At 27.8% G+C, this 13,764-nt stretch overlaps 1 protein-coding gene across 2 annotated transcripts in view; it reads left to right on the top strand.

The window, feature by feature from the left end:
• The window catches only part of LOC123299899 (glutamate receptor ionotropic, kainate 2), a 288,313-nt gene that overhangs the window by 171,827 nt on the left and 102,722 nt on the right, over nt 1-13,764 (top strand). The gene's annotated exons all lie outside the window — the stretch shown is intronic.

The following is a 13,764-nucleotide window of genomic DNA, read 5'->3' as shown; positions in this document are numbered from 1 at the left end:
CAAAATTTCTGAAACTTTGGGAATTAATAGTAAGCATTATTAAATTCTTAAATTTAATTTTTCGTTTAATTCTGTCGAAAAAAAAATTGTACCATTGCTTTAACATAGAAACTGCAAATACCATGCTGGAACTACCTTAATCGTAAAACTATCCATCTTAAAGTCGTAAAATCAATAATAGTTTATTAATATTTCCGTCACAAGACCTATAAAATCTTTTTAACATTCAATCCAAATAAAGCTCATTATTTTGCAAAGAGCAGAAAGTTGATCGTATAAGGAAGAAATCATCAGCCTATATCGAAATATCGTGACTTCTCTGACCCGTTTTTCAAAGTGAAAAATATAATAATCTTCGCAAGTCACCACCAGACTTTAATTGTTATGTTGATTAACCCAAATGGGTATATCAAATAAATGTATAATAATAATAATAATAATATAAAAAAAGTCTCATTCAAGGTCGTTCAATGAAACAATCATAAAAGATAAGAAGATTTCTTGCTCCTGGATGTTTACTCCAAGTGAATACAGTTTGCTTTGAGTATTACATGGGTCTTAATGCATACACGAAATTTCCTGTATTTTAAAATTGATTTTTCCTTTTGATTTGTGTAGAATCAAGATGACCGAGTTTTACATCAATTCTTGCATTTTAAATCTTAAAACGGGCATTTTCAATTATTACAGCAATATATCACTCTCCTTACCTCGTACAACTTTGAAAAATGATTATTAATTGATAAATAATCAACGACTTCTAGTTGTTTTGCTTCTTTCAAATTGTAGATAGCACTCCAAACACTCCAATATAATTTTTCCAGCATCATGATACCAAAATAAATTTTCTAGGAGGATTTTATTTAAAAATGCAAATACAAACAGAAGCAGTTCGGTACAGGCTCTTCATGAAACAAACAGTTAAAAGAATTAAATTCGTAATTTCCGGGCTTTTCGACAATTCTCACAGATCATCTTTATTTCATTTTTTTAACCTCCCGAACTAAATAAAGGGTGATATAGGTTTGACCGCTATGTGTGTGTGTCTGTCTGGGTGTCTGTTGTCCGTGTGTCTGTCTGTCTGTCTGTGGCATCGTAGCGCCTAAACGAATGCACCGATTTTGATTTTTTTGGTTTAGTTTGAAAGGTACTTTAATGGAGAGTGCTCTTAGCTATGTTTCAAATGCGAGTTTAGGGTTCCGTACACGAAAAATATCGGAAGTTTTTTAATTTTGTAAATTTCACTTGAATTTCGTCGAGATAATTGCATCCATGATCTTCTTGTATGCACTTATTGATAAAATCAGTTGGTACATTACTTCTCATTTGACTGTGCTGTTTCTCTTAGAATTCTTTGAATATCACTGTAAGTATAAATAATAATTTTATCTGAACTAAAATGGATTTGTGGCTTATTTTCCATTAAATCATATTTTTTGGTTTATATGTATTAAATACATCAGTTTTGATTTACTATTGTTGAACCAAAAAAAATAGTCACATAAAAATAACACAAATTCAAACTTAAAAGTTGGTTTTACTCTTCTTACAATGTTAGAAGGAATAATAATACAGAGAAATATTTTTATTATATAAAAATTTGTACAATGATGACATTCTTATGACAGTATTTTTTTATACAAACATAAGACTAGTAAATCTCTTTTGATTTATTTATATATAAAAAAAAAACAACGGAAGAATTTTTAAAATATATCTGTGAAGTGGTGTGTCTTTTGTTGCTTCTCCTATAGACATATGAAATTTATGTGGAGAAGATGTATGGGTGCACATTTCGGTACAATATATTTACCGAAAATTTTTAGCCTTGGAATAATTATCACATTTAAGATAAAGACACCTTCATATTTTCGTTATTTATAGTATCTATAGAATTTGAAATTTTGCGCAATCATACGGGTTATGGATCACATTTTGAGATTCTTAATTCTTAATTATTACAAGTTTATTGAAATATTTAGATACATAACACTATTAAATCATCAATTTGTTCAGTTTTTAAATTCCATAGCTCAAAAAAACTGGATAAACTATAACTTTTTTTTCGATATCTCTTTGTAAACTAATACTTTTTTTTTCGATATCTCTTACCATCTCTAGCGCTAGAAAATATATTAAGAATCGGCTCTATTTTTCATTTGTAAGTAAGTAGAGTTTAAAGTTCAGATTTCGGTTAAGTATTTAAGAAACTATGACCCTTAAGCCTGTATAATTGTAGAAAATATCAAATCGATATTCCTATAGAAAACGAAAGTGTGAGAGTGTCTTCATCGTAAATGCGACACACTGCATAATAAGAAAACTTATGTCGGGTAAAAATACTACCGCGATTATTTTGGCAAAATTTTTTAAATTTTGGGAATTCATTTTTTTTTTTTTTTTGAATGCTTCCGAACAAAAGTCAGTTTCTAAGGAATAACTTTCTGATTTAAAGTGATCTTCTATGCTAGAAACGATAAGCCCTTTGATGTCTGGAAAGCCCATTGGTTGAAATCCGTAGCTGGCAACACATTCAAACCATCCGATAAGATCAATTTACTAAGATACAACTTTAAATTTGATATTTAAAGTCATATTTTTAATTAAAGGCAGTTCTAGATAGTCTTGGATAATTCTAATTCGTAAAACTTAAGCTACAAACATTTTTTTAAGTTACATATACTTACATATTTGCACAAATACGTCGTTAGAACACATGTGGAAATGTAATCCAAGATAGTGAAATTAAATATTAAAATTGAATACCAAATATTAAATAACTTCTAGATTTTGTTTCTGACGAATATAAAATAATTAGTGCCATGATTATTTAATACGATACAGGATATTAAACCCAGAATTGACAATTTTCCTTGAAAAAGGAATATCTGGGTCCAAAAAGCTCTTTACATAGCTTTTTAAATAGCTCATTTTTAGATAGACAACTTTCAAGTGGGCTTAACAAAATAGTTGTAAAATAACTTTTAAATTTTGGTACACTTCTAAAATCCATATAAGATTTAGTGATAACATTTATTTTCCTTTTCATCCCTTCGTACAAAGTGGCAAGGGATGACAAAACTTTTGTAACAACGGATTCTAAATCTAAAAAGTACAAGTTTTAAAATGCCTTATTATACTTTCAAATTTGATTACTTTTCGCAGAGATACAGCTGTTTGAAAATTATCTAAAATTGTGTGTTAAAATTTTGTTCCTTTTATACTTTAGTTGTTTATATAATTATCGATAAAGTTTCATTATAATTCTAAAATAGGCATCACAATACCAAAGTATTTAATTAATAAAGCAAGAACAAACATAAGTTATCTGTTATTCGATTTTCGAGAAACCTGGCATATTATATTTTTTTTTTATTATTATTTATTTATTTTGTTTAAGTTTATAAAACTTGTACAAAAGAGTTCGTGATTTATCAAAAAAAAACAAAAAATATTACAAATAAGCTTTACGCATCATTACAAATAAGATTAGTACAATAAGTGATCATTAAAATAAATAGAATCCAGATAAGTTATTTTACAAAAAATAAACGATAAAAAATGAAAAAACTGAAAATAAGAATTCATAAATGACAAAATACAAAATTCAGCCAAAAGAAGAGAAAAAAAAAAAAAAAAACACACTTACAAAAAGAAAAAGAGAAAATTAATACTAAAAATTTGACCATTTTTTAAGCAAAGACTGTTATAATTTAAATTACTCATTAAGAATAAAGGATCTGGTACACATAATAGTCTTGATAAAATAGAAAAATCTTTTTAATGTACACATATCCATTATTGAAAAAAGTTTTACAATACTCTCCAAGTTAATACCACTTGGTATGAAATTGATTCTCCTGAAAAAAGCATTGCGAATGACATTGTATGCGGGACATATGAGTAGTAGATGTAGAAGATCCTCGTGTTGCTTTAAATTACATAACGTGCAATCAGCAGTCGGATCTATCACGTAGACAACTCCCCGAATCACTACACGAATATAATATTTGGAAGATGAGCGAAGCTGAGCCAAAACTCTACCAAATGAAATTGAACATTGTAACAGCAGGTAAGGTTGTGGTTTCCTACTAAGCTGTAAGCTTTGATAAAGAGGGCTAAAACCAGAATACTTAGCTCTGTTTATGTCCTCTTGAAGCATCAAGTTGGAGTACGTGTCTACAATGGCATTAATATCGCTTTTCCTGATGTTTTCCAAAACAAATAAATTTTCACAGCCAATATTTATCAAAAAGATTTTAATTTGTAATGCCCAATTGTACTTAGCAACTTGATCAGGCTGAGATGTTAGACTCATGAGGCGATTGAAACATAGAATATAAAATATTATATAAAAATGAATAGAAACAATAGAAGAAAGTTCCTATTTTCTAAACAGTGTATTTTCTAATCAGTTTTTGAACATCTGGTGTTCTGAATCCGAATAGAACACAAAGACTTTTTGAACAATTTTGCATAATTATAAAATGCCATATTTGTAAGAATTCATAATATACTTTAGTTTTTGTATTTATTTAATATATGTAGTCATATTTTTATTTTTATCGTAATAACAATTACTATAAAGTTTAGTAAAACTAATTGAAATAAAACTAAACAAAATATACATCACACTCACAAGTAATATAAGTTTTGTGTCACATATATATATTTTGTAAGTTTATAATATATTTCTATACAAAGTACTTCAAAATTAGAAATCAGATCTTCAAAAAAAGGTGTTATAATGTTTAATAACCCGTACACATGCAGTGCGTTACGAAATGGGCAAAAAATACAAATTTTAATCCTATGATATCTAAACCAGCTTATTTGGAATCATGAAATTTTGTAAGCGTTAGTAGAGAATTTGTTTGCCGATTTTTGTAGTTTTCAAAAATTTTATTGTTGTTTAGGTAAGGTTGTAGCTTATGTTAGTCGCCCAATTGAATAATATGAAGGATCAAACTTTTTGAATAAGCAATGTATACTTACAATTTTCCTTGAATATATTTCAAAAGTATAGCTCATGTCTATTATTTTAACCCCCGAACTTAAAAAAAGGGTGTTATAAGTTTGACCGCTAAGCGCTAAGAGTGTTTGTCCGTCTAAGCTATGTTTCGCAAAACAAAATGCCATGAGGTTTAAAATCGGTTAAGTTTGGAAAAGGTTTTAAGTAAAAAAGTAATTTAAGTGTTCTTCGCACCCAAAAAATTCATCAGGTTTTTTGAAATTTTCTAACTTTCACTTGTTTATATTTTTCTTAAAATTTCGCTAAAAGTATTTCGTGGTATAAAAAAAGTATTTCATGAAGAAAAATATTTCATGGTAGGTATAAATTTTGCTCAAATTTCCTCGGTCAATTGTTGTATCATATAAACACGTATTTCGACTACCAAGAAGTAATTACTATCATTGTGCATATCACTAGTTGCCAATTTCTCGACAGACAGCACATTGACAGTTTCATGAGCCTGAAATTATACTGTTCTAGGTATCTGTCTAATTGTGACATTTATGACGTTAGCTTCAATTACTCGTATTGCGTATGTTACTTGTTGCTAATTCGGTGGCAGACTGCCCATTTTAGTACAATAAGCAACCAAATACAATAAACAACCAGTAACATACACAATAAGAGTAATAACGATTAGCTCATTCATACTGATAACTACTTGGTAATAATACAAAAAATGGATCTAGGAAATTGAACAGTAATCGAAATTTATAGGAAAATATCCTAAGGATGTCATTTATTATCTTTGATAATATTTATATTTCATGGTCTGTTTACCCTGGGGCTTAGTAGTAGCTACCACTCTTTGTCCTTTATGTTCCAAGCGAGTACACGTTTTGGATTATCCGATCCAGTCACTTGTTCCAAAGCTACTAGCCTACTAAAATGGCTAAATTTTCCCAAAAATTGGACTTCTTGACCTCATTGGTCAAAATTACACGAAACACGTTATTCAACGTTTATTGTTTCAGATATGACTACAAAAACTTTTTTCTGACTATTGGGAAAGTTACTTTGTCATGCGACAGCCGGTAACTTAAAATAAAAGTAGGTTTAAACTCGTTTTCACAGGCTTTGAACAAGAAGATGGATATTAAGAAACAACAGCTTTATTACCCGTTTAATTTATGAAAAATAATTTTGCAACATTCTGTTTAGATATTTGTTTGTTTGAAGTACAATGAACAAAGATAGGAAATATTTTGATTAAAATTCTTTGATAAAGAAATATAATACTGCTTCTTTTTTTTTTTCATATAATACAATACACAACATTTTACTATAAAAAAAATAAACTTTTGTACACGTTCTCCTTCAATGATAAGGTAAATAGGTTTTTGAACATTATGTGAAGGAAATATCAGGTGAATTGATTAGCTATTTCTTTGACTATATATTTATAACTTACTCCGAAATATAAATGCATATCCCTACTATTAAACTGACAAAAACAATAAGTTATTTAAGTCTTTATATTATAAATGCGAAAGTTAGCATGTTTGTTTCTTTGTTTGTTATGCTTTCACGCTAAAACTAACGTATGGTTTTTAATGAAACTGTACAGTAATATAGCTCATACTTCGGAATAACACATGAGATATAATTTATAAAGATATATAAATAAAAAAATTAAAAAATAATTTAATTTGACATTACTATAAATTACAGATTTCTGTAAAAGTAATCATTTGACATTACCATAAATTACAGATTTCTGTAAAAATAGTCAATATAAAATATTTCACGACCATCTTATCTGATATACTCAATGACTAATTACGACTATTATCCATTTAAAAAAATAGAAAACCATACATACATTTTACCTGTGTAAAAGAATCCTTACCATTATTTCGAGTGTTATAAAAAGGGAATAAGTGAGAGCAATCTTTATCAATTCTTACTTTTAAACCCAGTGAAGCGGGTGGGTATCACTCTAGTACTATATATAAGGTGGGACAGAGAATTTATTCTTACTATGTTTTAAACACATTGAATCAAAGACAAAAGTTGAAAAAATTCATAGAATCTTCTTAGTCTTAAATTTCTCTGAGGTAAAGTAAAGCCATTACAGTTATGCACCTAGATTTGATACATTAAATCAGCCCTTTGTAAGCTGAAATATTTATGTCAAATTTCGAAGAACAAATACTAAGTTCACCACCAGGAAAACGGTATATTAAATTTTGGTACCCGCTACGTCGATGATATTTTAATTTGTTTTGATGATAATCAAGTGAAAAATAATTATTGAGATTGGATCAAATATAAGGTTTAATTACTTCATTTTCACAATATTTTCTTCACTTTCTTTATTACATATATTCAAATATTTCTTTCAGATATTTTTGCAATTTCCGCCGTCCGATTATTATATTTCAAAATTTCGCTTATTGTAGAAACAAAACGATTTATAAGACGATAAAAATCAAAAGAGATGTTAGTCCTTCTTTGTCTCATATGGGACATTACTAATATCCATCATAGGAGATCAAAATATCAAGTATGGCTGTAAATAAGTAACCAACTTATAATATTTCTCTTAAAAATATGTTGTCCATTAATAGATCTTAAAACGTTAGGATGTTTTAAAAATTTTTCTTTCGATTTTCGAAGCAGATACAGTTATTGCCTACCATAGAGATAAAAATTACTTTAAAGGCTAAATAAAGCCCACTTTAAACATTAATTTGCAATGCCTTTTATATTATCTAGGAGAAAGATCATTTGGCCTTATTGTATACAGTGCATAAGCACACAGAAAAAGGGGATTATTTTACAATTTTTTTTTTTTTTTTGGAACGAAAAATATACTTGCGGTAGGGAACTATTTTGTTTTGAAAGAAAAATGTTTTCCTTTTAATATTTTTGAGACAAGAAAATCACGTTTTCTGCCCTTCTGTTGTTATTCTCTAATTCCGCAATACAATAATATGCTTTTCTCATTTGTTACAGGTAATTTAGATTCATTAACACTCTTCATACCGAGTAAGTTTTGTATAATCATTAAATTTAACTTTTTTGAATTGATAAATATGCCTTGTGCGATTAAAGTCTATAATAAATTATGTTCTTTGGAAAATTGACAATTGTGTGTGTTGATAATATAACAAAAGTGATTGTTAACACAAAACATAAAAACAAGAGGCAATAAGTTTCAAACTACCGTATAGGCATTGATAAATGAAATGTGATTTTTCGAAAATATTCTCAACCTTTTCGACAATTTAAAATTCTTACAATTTATTTCTTCTTATTTTGTTGCCAACGACAAAAATTAAACCAAAGAATCGAAAATCTCAATTTTCTAAAAAGCAGACAAAAATAATGACTAAAATTTTGTTCCATTATGGGCCCACCGTCTACTAATCATATTAAAGTCATTACAGGGTATTTTAGTTATATTAATAAATACCAAAAACCAATTTTATTTACCCCATGCTATGATCATAATTTATTTTCAATATAAAATTAAATTCATCCAGTTATATAAATTCATTCACCAGTATAATAAATATATTATTACAGAAAATTAATCAAACAATATCAGAGGAATAAAACAATATTTAGTACAAAGAATTAATAATAATGTTGTAACTTAAACTTTAATTCTTATTCATTAGGTATTACTTTTGATTAAATTTTCATTAAATAATAAAGAGCATCAACCCGGCGGTCTCATTTATGCAGAATAGTATACTCAATGGCTAACAGAGTCTACCCCGAAATATTATTATCAATGCAGTTAACGTACTATCGATTTATTTGCGCTTCCACCATAATTTATAAACTCTTTTAATGCAGAGAGATATTATTGCTCTTTTTAAGACTTTTTCAGATGTTCGTAAAACGCACAAAAGCACTTTAAGATTTTCCAAACTAAAACTATACTAAATAGATTAACATAAATAACAGAATAGACAAGAAGTTCAAGTTTTCATTTTATAAAATATAAGCCGGTCCGGAAAATATTGTTCTGTCCGGGTAATTTTTTTATAGAAATGTATATCGAAAAAACGTTTACTAAATCCACTAAAATCAAGCAGGCAAAATGTTTTTTCGATATTCAAATTTTCTTTAAATAAAAATTCCTGGAACCCAATTGCAGCGCCAGTTAATTCGTCAAATTAATAAGTTAATCCAAACCATCCGGGCACCCACTGAAACACACACAAAATTTTATCAAAATCTGTCCCGGATATTATATGGGTTTCGAATTTAGATTAAGATTTATTTTTGTTCTTTTTTAAGAATAACTGACGATATAGTCTCCTGATTGCAATTTATATATTTTTATATATAAATAAAAACCTGAAAATTAAGGATCTTGTAAAGAGATGACCATTTTAAAATTTGAATAAAAAGCAACCAATATGAATTAATTATACGACTAGAAATAGATTTTGCTTTATTTTTAACTTAGATTTTAAACTCATATGTACAAGATATCATTAAAAGGTACACAACGCTTTTTTACAGGCCTGAATTTGACTGTTGAAATTTTCAATTACACCAAGTCTTTGATTTGTATATATTCTGTAATGCGTAGAATTGTTTGTGTAAATAATAACGCATACATAAAAATAATGTTAAATTCAATTCAGAAAATAACCAAATTGTTCAGATTTTAGTAGTTACAAAAAAATTCGATTGGAGTCCTGTTAAAGGAGTTGATATTTTCAATCTCTGGAATAAATATTCTGTTTTGCAGTCTGGTAATGTAAAGAGTAAATGAAATGATCACCGGAAGGTGGTAAAACACAAAATGGTATTGCCGTATTGGATTTAAATACTAAGAAAGAATAAAAAGAACCCATAGCTTGAAACGCCCATAGACAACTAACATTTATCAGAAATGTTTGTTTAAAATCTTTTAAACCATACGAAGATACCATACGCATATAAAATAGGCTAATGTAACAATTTTACAACACAAATTGTGTTAAACAAGTATATAAAATTAATTTAATTAATTTGGGTCATTATGTCGTTTAAAAAAAGTAAATCGCTAGTTAATTTTTCATAAAATTTCAAATTTTAAATAACTATACAATTAAAAGTTAAAATCTATATGAAAACATCAAACCTGAAAATTAAAAGTTCAAAATGTAAATAAAAAATAAAAAATTATAAAATTTAAGGTCCTAAATTTGTATTAAAAAAATTATATTAAAAAAATTCATATAACAAAACTAACTACAAAGTTTATATAAAAGTAGGAAGACTATTATCGCAATTATTAAAGTCTCGGGGAGCAAATATAACATAGCATGTATAATGAAATATGCATCTTTAGTCTTTTAATTCAATGAAAAAAATCAGATGAGTGTTTAATTAAAGTATGCTTTATATTTTTATGTGATGCTGATTTTTTACCGCTAAAATCGAACGAATCGCTATGGTCCCTGTGAGTTTAGTGTGTCCCTCGTGAACAGTCAATATAACGCCATAGCCTCTTGGAGGTGGCTTCTCAGCCCTTTTAGCTCCTATTCCCTGTTTTATTATACAACAAAATTATGTTTTTGATCAGTTTTGTTCCATGAAAATTCATGTTTTTGACATAAGACAAAAATCCTATTTCAATATAAAGTATCCAACAGAAAAAAACATTAAATGAAGATAAATATAAATTGAGTTATAGATCTCTGCTGCTCACGAGTTTTTTTTATTCATATATTAAATGTTTTGTAACAAATTATGTCTTAGAAGTTAGAAGATATACATCACCTCCATTTTATAGTCATAAACTGTTCCTATTACATCTTATTAATTAACTAAAGAAGAAGGTTCACAACCTATATGTATAATTAATATATGTATGTAAGCATGTATGTATGTATGTATGTATGTATAAAGGTATATGTGAATGTAGTAGGTATGTACTCTATATGTTTATCTTTGTCTAACTTATTAAAATGTGGTTTATAAGAAGCCCATCACCACCTCACTTTAATGTGGTTTTACTATATAATAGAATACGAGCATTATTCTCTGATTTAGAATATTATACATCCATATATAATACATGCAATTTTTACAACATGTAACAGTTTTCCAAAATTTAAAGTTTTATAACTTAATCAATTTACAATTTTGCAAGTAATTAATTTTCAGCAGGCTGGAAATCATTTTAATACCTTGATTTGGTTCTAAATGCGTGTTATCATAATAAAGGTTCTTAAATAATTTCCAGTTTGCTGAAAATTAATTTAAAAAAATTTGTTTTTTTTTTTAACTTTTTTAAATTTCGAAATTATCGAAAGTATCTTCTAAAATTGTTTTTCATTTTTCCAGAATGCTTCACAAGACCACTAGTTGAAGCTACCTGCAAATATATAACTCCCTATCTTTTATAGTTTTAGAGAAAATGGACAACCAAATTTTTGTCCTAACTTGCCCTTACATGGGTAAACAGTGATGTTTGAGAGAAAATGTTACTTTTTATATAAGGAATAACTTTAATATTTAAACTTTTGTTCTATCTCTAACGCTTTATAGGGTTGGATCATTTTTCATTTGATTGAATGAGCAAAAATCCTTAATCTTGACCTCAAGCCAATATTGTTTATGGGATCGCAAAATCCATTTTCAGACACTCGATTGGCAGAAAGTCTTTTCACAAATTGACATTTATTCCGTATAAAATCGTCTCCTAATTTGAATTATTTTGTTACTTTATGTTATGTAACTTTAAAAATGTATGAGTAGTCTCTGTCAAAGCTAAGTTCTGTAAAAGAATTCACTAAGTAAACATTTCACAGTCGTGAAAATCATAACCTCGATATTTCCTGTTATTCAAAACTAATCTACTCTTCAGTCTTCTCTGGGACAGATTCATCGTCTCATATTCTTCTCATATTGTGCATTTGTGAATCACATAACCTTCTATATATTATTCACATTACCTTATTCAGAATTATGCTTTTTAAAATCAAACCGTCAAATACGTAAAATAGCTACAGCTTGAATTTACGAACAAAAACATTGTAAGATTCCGAAAATATTATTGAATAAATTTTGAAGCTTATAAAAATTTATACAAAGACATTTTTTTTCTCCGAAAAAAAGGCCTTTACGAGATAATGCATGAAGCAACTTAGAATTGTTGTAACTGTTGTTTAACGCTTAATCCTTGACATATCGTTTTCGTGGCTAAACTTTTTAGTTTTTCCAAATAGACCCAATCCAAAATAGAGGTATGCTAGGCTTATTTTAAACCTACTCATAACAATTCTATGTTGCTTACCTATCGAATCTATATAGTCTTTCCATAACCGTCAAATAAACGTAGCTAAGATAAAGCCAAAATTTGGAAATTCAATGGACTTTGAGATGAGACCATTGATCCCATTGAACTCAGATGAGTCTCATTTCTAACTTCCCTCTACTGCGAAAAACTCTACTGGAAACGGACTTAATTATAGAACGCGTAAAAATGTTTTTTACTACCAAACGCGTGTATTTACAGAAAATGATTCAATGAACTAATTCAAAATAAATCAGATTTTATTACTTTTTGTTTTTGTTTACTTTTAATCATGTATACGATATTTATTTACATCATGGTCTGTCGATTATAATTGATGATTTTTAATTTCATACATACAGCGTATGTATAAATATTGAAAAATATCTTGTCTAGTAATTTTAATTAAAGAGAATTGAAAAAAATACAATCGAACTCCAGGACTCCAGGTTCGAGTACTGGTTGGAGTGTATTTTTTTCAATTCTCTTTAATTAAAATCAGGTTTTGTTTATGACTATTAATAAAAGAATCCTTTCGTGGACTAATTATACTACTACTATAAAATAATACCCAGTAATCTTGTTACACATAGTCTCATAATTTAGATACATTGAACATATTAAAACGTGGTAGTAAATAACTATGTGCGCTATGGTTTATATAGTACCTATAGCAAATTAAATTAATTTTAAGTATATGTAGATCGTATATATGTGTATTTAAACTAATTATGGAAAGTATTTTGAATGGTTCACCTTATATTTTAAATTGATTACAACAACAAACTTTTATTATTAGAAAATAATAATTTATGAATAAATTTACTTATACCGTACCATATCCTATACTAAACCTATATTCCCATAAAATAGGTTAGTACTTCAGCAAATAAAGCGTTGCAATCTTATTTTAGCCTGTACGCTTTTTGGATGTCCAATCCTTCTAATTATATGCCTGTTCCTAACATAGTCCTAGTACCGCTTATCATGTTTCATACGTGAATATTGTTTCATTTCTCCGTTTCTCTCTTGGTATTCTAAGGAATCAAAGAGAAGCCGTGATTGTTACTGGTTATGCATAGTCTTTAAAACGTGTTACGTGTAGCTATGTGTATGTTTAGTAAATTAAATTAATTTTAAGTAAATATCGGGTGTCCTAATTAGCTTGAAACGGAGAACTAACTCGAAAAAAATTCATATTACAAAAAAAGTTCAATTAGGATGGTATACGTGCATTCTAGCATGTTTAAATGACTTCTAAATATTTGAGGAATTATGACCAAAATATATAAATAAATAATTAACTTCAAAAAAGCATATTTATTATGGGTTTAATGGCAAAGCTGCTGACGTGATATATTTATAATTTTCATCGAAGATTTTACCAAAAAAAATGAAATAAAACAAGTGAAAACAAACAATTGAATGAGTAAATTGTTGAAATACCATGCATAGACAGTGTTGATTACGTAATCTTTTGTTTTTTCATTTCATGTAAGTA

Source organism: Chrysoperla carnea, chromosome 5, assembly GCF_905475395.1.
Source record: "Chrysoperla carnea chromosome 5, inChrCarn1.1, whole genome shotgun sequence".
NCBI lineage: Eukaryota > Metazoa > Arthropoda > Insecta > Neuroptera > Chrysopidae > Chrysoperla > Chrysoperla carnea.
The sequence above is the reverse complement of the archived record's forward strand: the minus strand, read 5'-3'. Positions and strand labels throughout refer to the sequence as shown.